This window comes from Pogona vitticeps, chromosome 4 (genome assembly GCF_051106095.1).
Source record: "Pogona vitticeps strain Pit_001003342236 chromosome 4, PviZW2.1, whole genome shotgun sequence".
Lineage (NCBI taxonomy): Eukaryota > Metazoa > Chordata > Lepidosauria > Squamata > Agamidae > Pogona > Pogona vitticeps.
The window spans coordinates 65,955,531-65,963,792 of record NC_135786.1 but is presented as its reverse complement, the minus strand read 5'-3'; the positions used below and the strand labels follow the sequence as shown (position 1 = coordinate 65,963,792).

The 8,262-nt window shown below is 42.6% G+C and overlaps 1 long non-coding RNA gene across 1 annotated transcript in view; it reads right to left on the bottom strand.

The window, feature by feature from the left end:
- Positions 1-333: 333 nt before the first annotated feature.
- Positions 334-8,262, bottom strand: part of LOC144589047 (uncharacterized) — an 18,307-nt gene continuing 10,378 nt past the window's right edge. Inside the window, exon 2 of the long non-coding RNA XR_013544911.1 lies at positions 334-7,252. This is a non-coding gene — a long non-coding RNA (uncharacterized LOC144589047). The remainder of the gene's footprint in view (positions 7,253-8,262) is intronic.

Below are 8,262 nucleotides of genomic sequence, written 5' to 3'. Positions count from 1 at the left end.
GGGAAAATTCAGAAGCAGATTCAGAAGCAAAATTCAGAAGCAAGCACATTGAAAACAATGCAGTAATCATCAGAAGCCAACACTGATTTCTCAAGAACAAATCCTGCCAGACTAATTTTGTCTCATTTTTTAAATTGGGTAACTTCCCGTGTAAACAGTGAGAATGCTGTAGACATAATACACCTTGACTTTAGCAAAGCTTTTGATAAATTGCCCCATGATGTTAGCAAGATAACTAGGTGTTGTGCTAACTAGGTTTTCTGTTGCAGTGGAAAATGAGAGACTTTGTTAGTGCAGCAAAGTGCCTCGGTTTTTCTCCCCTTCATTTTTAAATTTTACTTAGTTAAATGCTAGGACTTGGTGTTTGTGTGTGTGCGCACACACATAGTATGCACATGCAGATGAACACTTGCATTCTCAACAACAGGTCCCACTCCACCTTCCGAGATTGGAGGCTGTTTTACTCTCTCTCACGCCCACCCACTTTGATTTCTTTTTTCTTGTTGGTGTAGTGATGTCATTTCACATGTTCATAATAGCCTGCTTCTCCTTTTCTTATGTTTTCTGAACTTGAAGCTGGCAAATAACCATGCCAGAAATTATTCTCATGACACTGTTTAAACCACCACCTCTCATCACAGGAAGTTGGATGTCCTCATTTGGAGAAATTAGGTTTTTCGCAGAGGTCTGGAAATGGGCAAATATTTAGAAGGACATAGGTAGGAATAGATCCAGTGTAGCTCTAACAAGACTGGGGCAGGGGAATCGGGCCATCAACATCTGTGTACCCTTGCTTGAACCCATATTAGGCTGGGGGGCTGTTTATATGCTTATTGGCCAGCATGTTCAGAAGTATCTATGAAAATACTACTTAAATGCAAATTTAATTGCACTTTAAAAACTGCAGATGAATGTTCAGGATTGATTGATGAGTACATATTTGCAACAGCAACAGATATCTATTCACTGGTACCTGTCACAATAGTCAGTGGAATGAAAAACCCAATTAACATGCCTGACAGCAAAGGAGCGCATTGAACCACGGCCATGCCCATATATGTTATGTCCTTTCTTAAGGGCTTTTCAGCAACATGTAGAAAAGTTTCCTTTTTGGAAGACTGGAAATGATTGGCAATAATGCTCAGTAAAGAAACTGGAGCTCAGCTCAGAGAGTTGTTGTCAACCTGAATTCTCAGCAAAATGTGCTTTGTGTATAATTCAAAAGTACCACATGTGCACATACAGATCCAGTCACCTTATATAATTGTATCTGTATGTTCATAGACCAGACTAGCTTTTGAAAGTGATACAGTGGAAGGCACCAGATTTGTCCAAATGGAGTGGGAGTCGATTAATCTTATTTACAAATTCACTCACACAGACTTCATATCTGCTTTCTTCTTGTTGTGATTTCCCCACCAAAGACTGGATGTCATCATGGCTACTGTGATTTGGAATGCAGCACCTTCAAACAACAATGTAGTGTTGCGTCCAAACCAGCCTCTGAGATTCATCAGCTAATGAGCTTTCCTCTTTCCTACACTTCTTCCCCCCCCCTTTTATTTCTCCTTGAATGACCAACAGTAACTATCTGCACCTTTTATTTTATCCATTGCCCTGATCAAAGCCTTCTAGCTTTCACTGTTTTAAAATTTCATATGTGTATACATACAAGAGTCATTGCCATGTTGGGGAAGAGAGTGACCAGGGGCTCTTTGTGCTTGATAACTGCTGATGGGCAACTTTAAGGCCCGAGCTCACATTTTATATGGACTGGGCTTGGATTGGACAGCCCTTCAAACAAAAGAGAGAAAACCTGCAAAGAGAAAAAGTACTCTGCAAAGCACAATATACCAGTCACCCTAGCAAATCCACACTGCTGGTCCCTGGGGGGTATAGCCCCTCTCAGGCATCAGAATGCAGGGATAATCAACATAGGAGGAGTGAGTGTATTACCCCCTCCCTTCTCAGTATTTCAGTCACCTTTTGCATCTGAACCATGAGATTCTGAATGGGAGAGCTTATTCTACAGTATATGTGGAGGCTCTGTATATGATCTGGATCTCTGGAGATTCAGGGTTCTAACTTGTGTGGAGAACTTCCATGCATAGAGTCTGTTCCATTCAGATTGTCCCCTTTCATGTTTATAGGATGATCAAAATGCATGGAGTTGCCCACTCTTTGCATATTTATTATTGATGAATTCTCAAGATCAGAAAAGAGCATAGCACTTACAGAAGTTATTTTGGAGAAACAGCTTCCCCAATCTGCATTCTGAAAGTTGCAATCAAGCAGCAACAGAAACGGGAAACCAAGTTCTGATCTGAATCTGTATTGAACCTTAATTGCTCAGATGATAACTGATTTCCTTACAGTACCCTCCTCTCCACCCCTACCCCACTTCAGCTAGTGTAGAGATTTGGTTTCTGCTGTGGTTTCTACAAACCCAGTGATTTTTTTTCAAAATCTCATCACTGGTTCACATTCAGTTGAGTTTAAATAATGCAACTCTATTCTTTAAATGGACTTTAAATTTATCAGAAATGTTATTTAAATTATATTTTGGCACTAAGATTTTTTGAGTATTCTTTTACAGCTGTACTATAATTTTGATATTAAATGAGAATTCATAGTCAGTACTACAATCTGCTCAAAATCTTGTTTTGGCTGAGAGAATAGAGCTTCTCCACTACTACTTCTAATTATGAAGTCTATCTGATTTCTCTATTGGCTATGTGTGAAGTAATTGCCACGGGTGCACCTGGCTGGCCATCTGTTCCTGTCCAATGCACTCTAATAGATCCCTTTGACCAAGCTACTACTGGGTCCAAGGCAAGTACTAAAGTGGGTCTGATAGCCCGAGAGGAGGAAGAGGCCATGGAACCCAATCCTAGGTAATTCAGATGTTCTTGGACTAAAGTTTCCAGAAACCCTGGTCAGCACAGCTGTTGGTGAAGGCTTCCAGGAACTGCAGTCCAAGAACACTTGGATTATCCAAGGTTAGGAACCACTGTCACAAAGTATGGAGGATACTTGGGAAAAGAGGAAGGGGGAGACATGACCTACCACCTGGGGACCTTAAGAAGGTCCTGGTGGAGACTGCAGAGACTGGGAGTAAGCAAGGCACCTGACCTGGCTGGGCAGGAGGAAATGGACAGCTCAGGGACGGAGGGGGAAGGAGCATGGGAAGATGCCTAAGAAAAACCAGAGGAAATGTTGTGTGTGAAGGAGGTATGTGACTATACTTACCTGGGATACCTCTGGACAGGGGAAGATTGAGAGGTCTTCGCATACACCCAGCTTCCCCACAGACAAGGCAGAGGTCAAGGTGTATTTGACCCCATCCCTTACCCAGCACCACTGCACAGAGGTGGTCACCAGCAACCATGATCCACAGAGGGCCCTACACCCACCCAGGAATGGTGTTGGAGGCAGAAAGACAATATATGCATCAGTGCCACCTCCAGCAGCAGCACATCCAGCAGTAGCTGTTATTGGGGAGAGATGGACTGTAGCAGGGACTGGTATTTATAAGCCCTCCTTTCTCAGAGAGGCCACCTTTGGACCACCTTGGAAGCCAGCCTCATCTGTACCTCAAGACTCACAGGTGCCAGTTCTCTCAGGGCCTGGACAAGGCTGAGCCATGTTGAGCCAGTATTGACAACTCTGTCCTCAGAAAGCCCTCAGGAGTGCAGGGAACTCCCAATCCATATATTGTTGTACCTCATTCGTTTGATTCAACAAAGCCTTTTGTTGACCCACAGGACTGTCTTGAATCTATGGACATGGGAATGTATAAGGATTTCCTTGGGGCAGGGTGCAGAGCACACACCATGGGGTGACATCCATGTGTAAAGCTGTCTGTTGGTTTGCTTGAAGATGTGCAGATTTGTGTTTCTGGACTACAGTTCCCACAGTACCCCAGGCAGCACACCTAGACACTTCTGGAAGTTTAGTCCAAAAGACCTAAAAACAAACCTGCATACTTTCAGTCCAAAGTAACTTTGCTAACTACCAGCAGATCCTCCTGAATAACGGTTCTGTTCTTGTGTGACTTTGAATCTCTCTAACCCACCTTCTTGGGTGAACTACTGCCAAGGACCAAAGATCCCTGATAGGTGTGTATCCTCAACTTGTGTGAGAGTTCACACATATTTCTGTCTGGAGAGCCAATTCACTTTGTTTCTGCAGACTGAGAGGTCACACCATGAAAGAAACACAAATTGATTCTTCAATCTGTTTTTGCAGCCTCAACATGGACAAAAGGGGGTAACTAAGGAATTTGACAGCTTATTTCCATAACGAACACATGAAGAACACATTCAGGGATGTTTCCAAGAATTCAATTTCTATGCATATTTATCAGCAAATCCCATTGAATTCAACAAGATTCAGGTATTAGGCTCAGGATCAATTGTGTATGTGAAAAACAGGAGAAGATGGTATTGAATTCCACTGAAAAACAGGCACAGCACTCACATAGGGTAACTAACTGACTCAGTTTGGGATGGGGGAGGGGATACTTTGTGAGGCTTAGTTGTCAATTTGCAGGGGAGGAACAGGGACCTTGTTTTCTGTCCTCAGGTTAAAGCCCTAATGGTTGCCCACATTACGCTCTCAATTGCTTGTCCTTTGCTGATCTCCAGAGAAAAAATTTGCTGGAATGAATTCTGAGAGGGGCCATGTGAAGCGGTTAGCCTCCTCCAGAAACTCTCATCTAATAAACAGTCACACTTCTTCTTGTTGTTTTGTTTTGGCACATGTGCTCCACAGGTCCATTGGTGGGAAGTGGTTCCTCAACCCACATACACATACAGACATATTTTGAGGCCTAAGTGAGGCCAAAGTAGAACCACAAGGAAAGTAATTGGCTGCAGCCTCTTGACCACCCTGTATGTTTGTGCAGTTCTAATGAAGAGAGAGAGGATAGCCATGTCCACATTTTTAAAGTGCAATTGACCACAGGATCTCTTTTGAGCCATCCCCCCCACCCTGTTTTTGAATCCAGACAGAGCCAAACATATGGCAGCAAGTAAACCAGAGTTGCCAGATTTTTAAAAGATCCCAAAGCAAGGAAATCTTTGAATTGTGCCTCCGAACATATCTCAGAACTAGAAGGTGCTGAAATTCCAGACACTCATGATTTTCTATGGCGCCAAGAAGAAAAACAAACTTAATATTGCAGTAATGGACTTATTCTGTGAGTGCTGCTTTCAAGGCTTGGAGAAGTCACATCTTTGGGGCCACATCTCCTTGAACTGCCAAGCTAGCATGGCCACCGGTAGCCATGCTGACTGGGAGAGTTTGGGAGCTGCAACCTCCTCAAGGACCATTTTGAAGCACCACAGAATTCCGATGTCGCTGAAAAAGCAGCAGCAGCCATTTCAAGGGAGAGAAACGAGCAGGCTTAAGAAAACCCTTGTTTGCTGTAATATAACAATAGACAGCTAATGTAGTATAGTGATCAGAGTGTAGAAAAAGGATGCAGGAGATCTGGATTCAAATCTCTGATAGGCCATGGGAAGTCATTTGTGGGTGGCAATGGTAAACCATTCCTTGAATGTCTCACATACCTCAGTAACTCCACTGGGGTTACTGTTACTCGGAGGTGACCAGATAGAACACAACAACAACAATATAAAAATAGGGGCAGAACCACATAGGGCAGGGGAAGGCCTAATATAGCACAATATTGACAGAGCATGTTTAGTGGTTACACAGTGGTGATGATCTCTTAGGCTTTTTGGGAGTGAGCAGACAATGAGATATCCTGGAAAGGGTCTGGGTGGTTGAACAAGAGCACTCTACGCGGTAACCGTGTTTCTTCTTGTTTGACATGGGCTGTAGCTCTGAAAGAGTTTCAGAAATTGTTTAAAAACATGTATACGAGCTTGGTTACACTAGAAAACTAAATCAATAGCTGGGTTGGGGGTTTTGAAATCAGGTTAAAGTGGTAGTCACGTGGTATTTGTCTCAGTGTGTGCATCTGCTTGGGAAAACTATACCATGGAAATAATGGGTTCTTTGGTGCACAGCTTTGCAGTGGTGCAACAATAATCCAAGGCACGGATCCACATGATTGTAATGGTAGATCTTCTCCAAAACACTATCAAATCATAATACCCATTTGTACCAACACGGTACACTACAGAAATTATTTTCTCTTGTTTTTTTCCCCTGATCTAAGCTAGCAGACCCAATGTCCTCTATTTTCTCATTGAGTCTGCTTTAGAAGCTATCCCATACATTCTCTATGGGAGTTGCTACAGATTCAATGGGCTTTCCCATGGAGTTTGCTATTTAAACAGTTACTCTCCCCCCCCCCATTTTCAACATTATATCTTCTGTCCTGAAGTAATCTCTACCAGGCAGTTTATTACTGTTCAGACCTCCATGGTATAATTACATTTCACATTTCTAGGGCAATAATTCTTACACCTCTTAACCATTTAATAATTTCTTTGTAAAAAAATCCAAGATGAATTTTCAGAATCAGTCATATTACATATCTAATAGGGCTTCTAGAACAACCAAGGTCCATTTTACTTTCCAGCAGGATGGCCAGCATAGGTTCTCCCTTCGCTTCAAGCAGGAAGTAAAGTGTTCCTTCCTACTTCCTCTTTGTCCCCATCATGTTAGGCAGAGGAAGGATGTTGCCTCCTATGTGGAGAGGACAGCACCTTCACAGCCCGTTCCCTGCATCATCAGTGGAGAAAGACAGCACAGTGTACCAACAGCTTCATGTTGGAGGCTTGTATTTTCCTCCACTCTTCCCTGATTCCAAGAGGTCTTCTTGGTGCAGAGGCAGAGAGGAGGGATTTTCAGAGGAATTCCCTGAAGATGAGGCTTACCTAGGTTTTTAAAAGTGGAGTATGGCATCCCTAGTACAGAAGCAATCTATGTCCTCCTTCCATGAATCACTTTTCATATAAAAACAGAGATGTTCATATATTTATATATGAGATAGGATAGACATTTAAAGCTAATTGAATTAGCTTGCTTTTACAATATACATTTTTATTTCTCCAGACTCCAAGCTCACATTTGTTATGTGCCTAATCTCTTGAGAAAATTGCCAGTTTCCTGGCTTCTCAGATATTTTCTGTCTCTTTAATGTAACATCCATTCCCCACAGATAACATATAGAACCAGTGCTGTCAAGTTATGTTCTGCTTACAGCTTTATTCCCACTGTGCCTCCTTAACAGGGGATGGACCTGATGATCCATAGGGTCCCTTCCAGATCTGCAGTTCTAAGGGTTTTGGAAAAAAAAGAAATTAAAACAACATCAAAATTTACATTTAACTCAATAAGACCCACAGTTGTAAATTGTGTCGAAGGGTCACACTGCCAATAACTTTCACAGCAAAATGCTATTTGAGCTCCACTCTGGTGATTAGGATTTGTCCTTGGCAACTGAGATGGAGGGCTAAACTGCTGTTCAACAAATGAAATTGCCATTTGATAAGTGAGTCGGCTGATGAAACTAGAAAGCCATGGCGACCCCTGGTTTTGGCATAACAAATAGTGACTTGTTATTTCACTATCTTTCTGCCTTTATCTCCAGTTTGCTGACTCCAGTCAGTGATAAGACTGCTATTTAAATTCTGATAAAACTCCTATTGAGAGGGCAATGTGCTCTTTTGTTTTAAATATTGTTCTTAATACATGTTTATATGTTGTTCTAGTCTTTAAATAACTAATGCCTGATGGTATCTATTAGAAATGGGGGCATTTGTATTCATATACACAAATATCCCCGCAGAGGGTCCATCTCCATAGGGCCAGACGGTCCACTCACCGATCCACTGCGGATGTGGACGGCATGATTCTACGAATGGCTCCACAGTGCGTGAATCGCTCACTACTCCTGGCAGGAGGCGGGAGGACAAGCCTCACTGCAAGGTCGAAGAGTGGCGAGCAGATCGTGCACTGCAGAGCCATTCGTTGAATTGTGCCACCCAGGTCAGATTGGGGAGTGGACCATCTGGCCCCATGGGACTCGATCCTCGTTAATGCTGTGACAAACCCAGACCTACTGGGATCTATCACACAGTTACTAAGCTGCCACCAACCATTCCCTATAATAAGTCACACAGACCAGGGATGGATTTTTAAACAATAAAAAGAATAAGGTTTATTTAAACACACACAGGGAACAATAAACAATCAGGTGAATAAATAAAGTAACGTGGCTTATTCTCACACACACAAGCATACAGTTTGGTTCACCTAGAACCTTTAACTTAAAGCACAGACCCT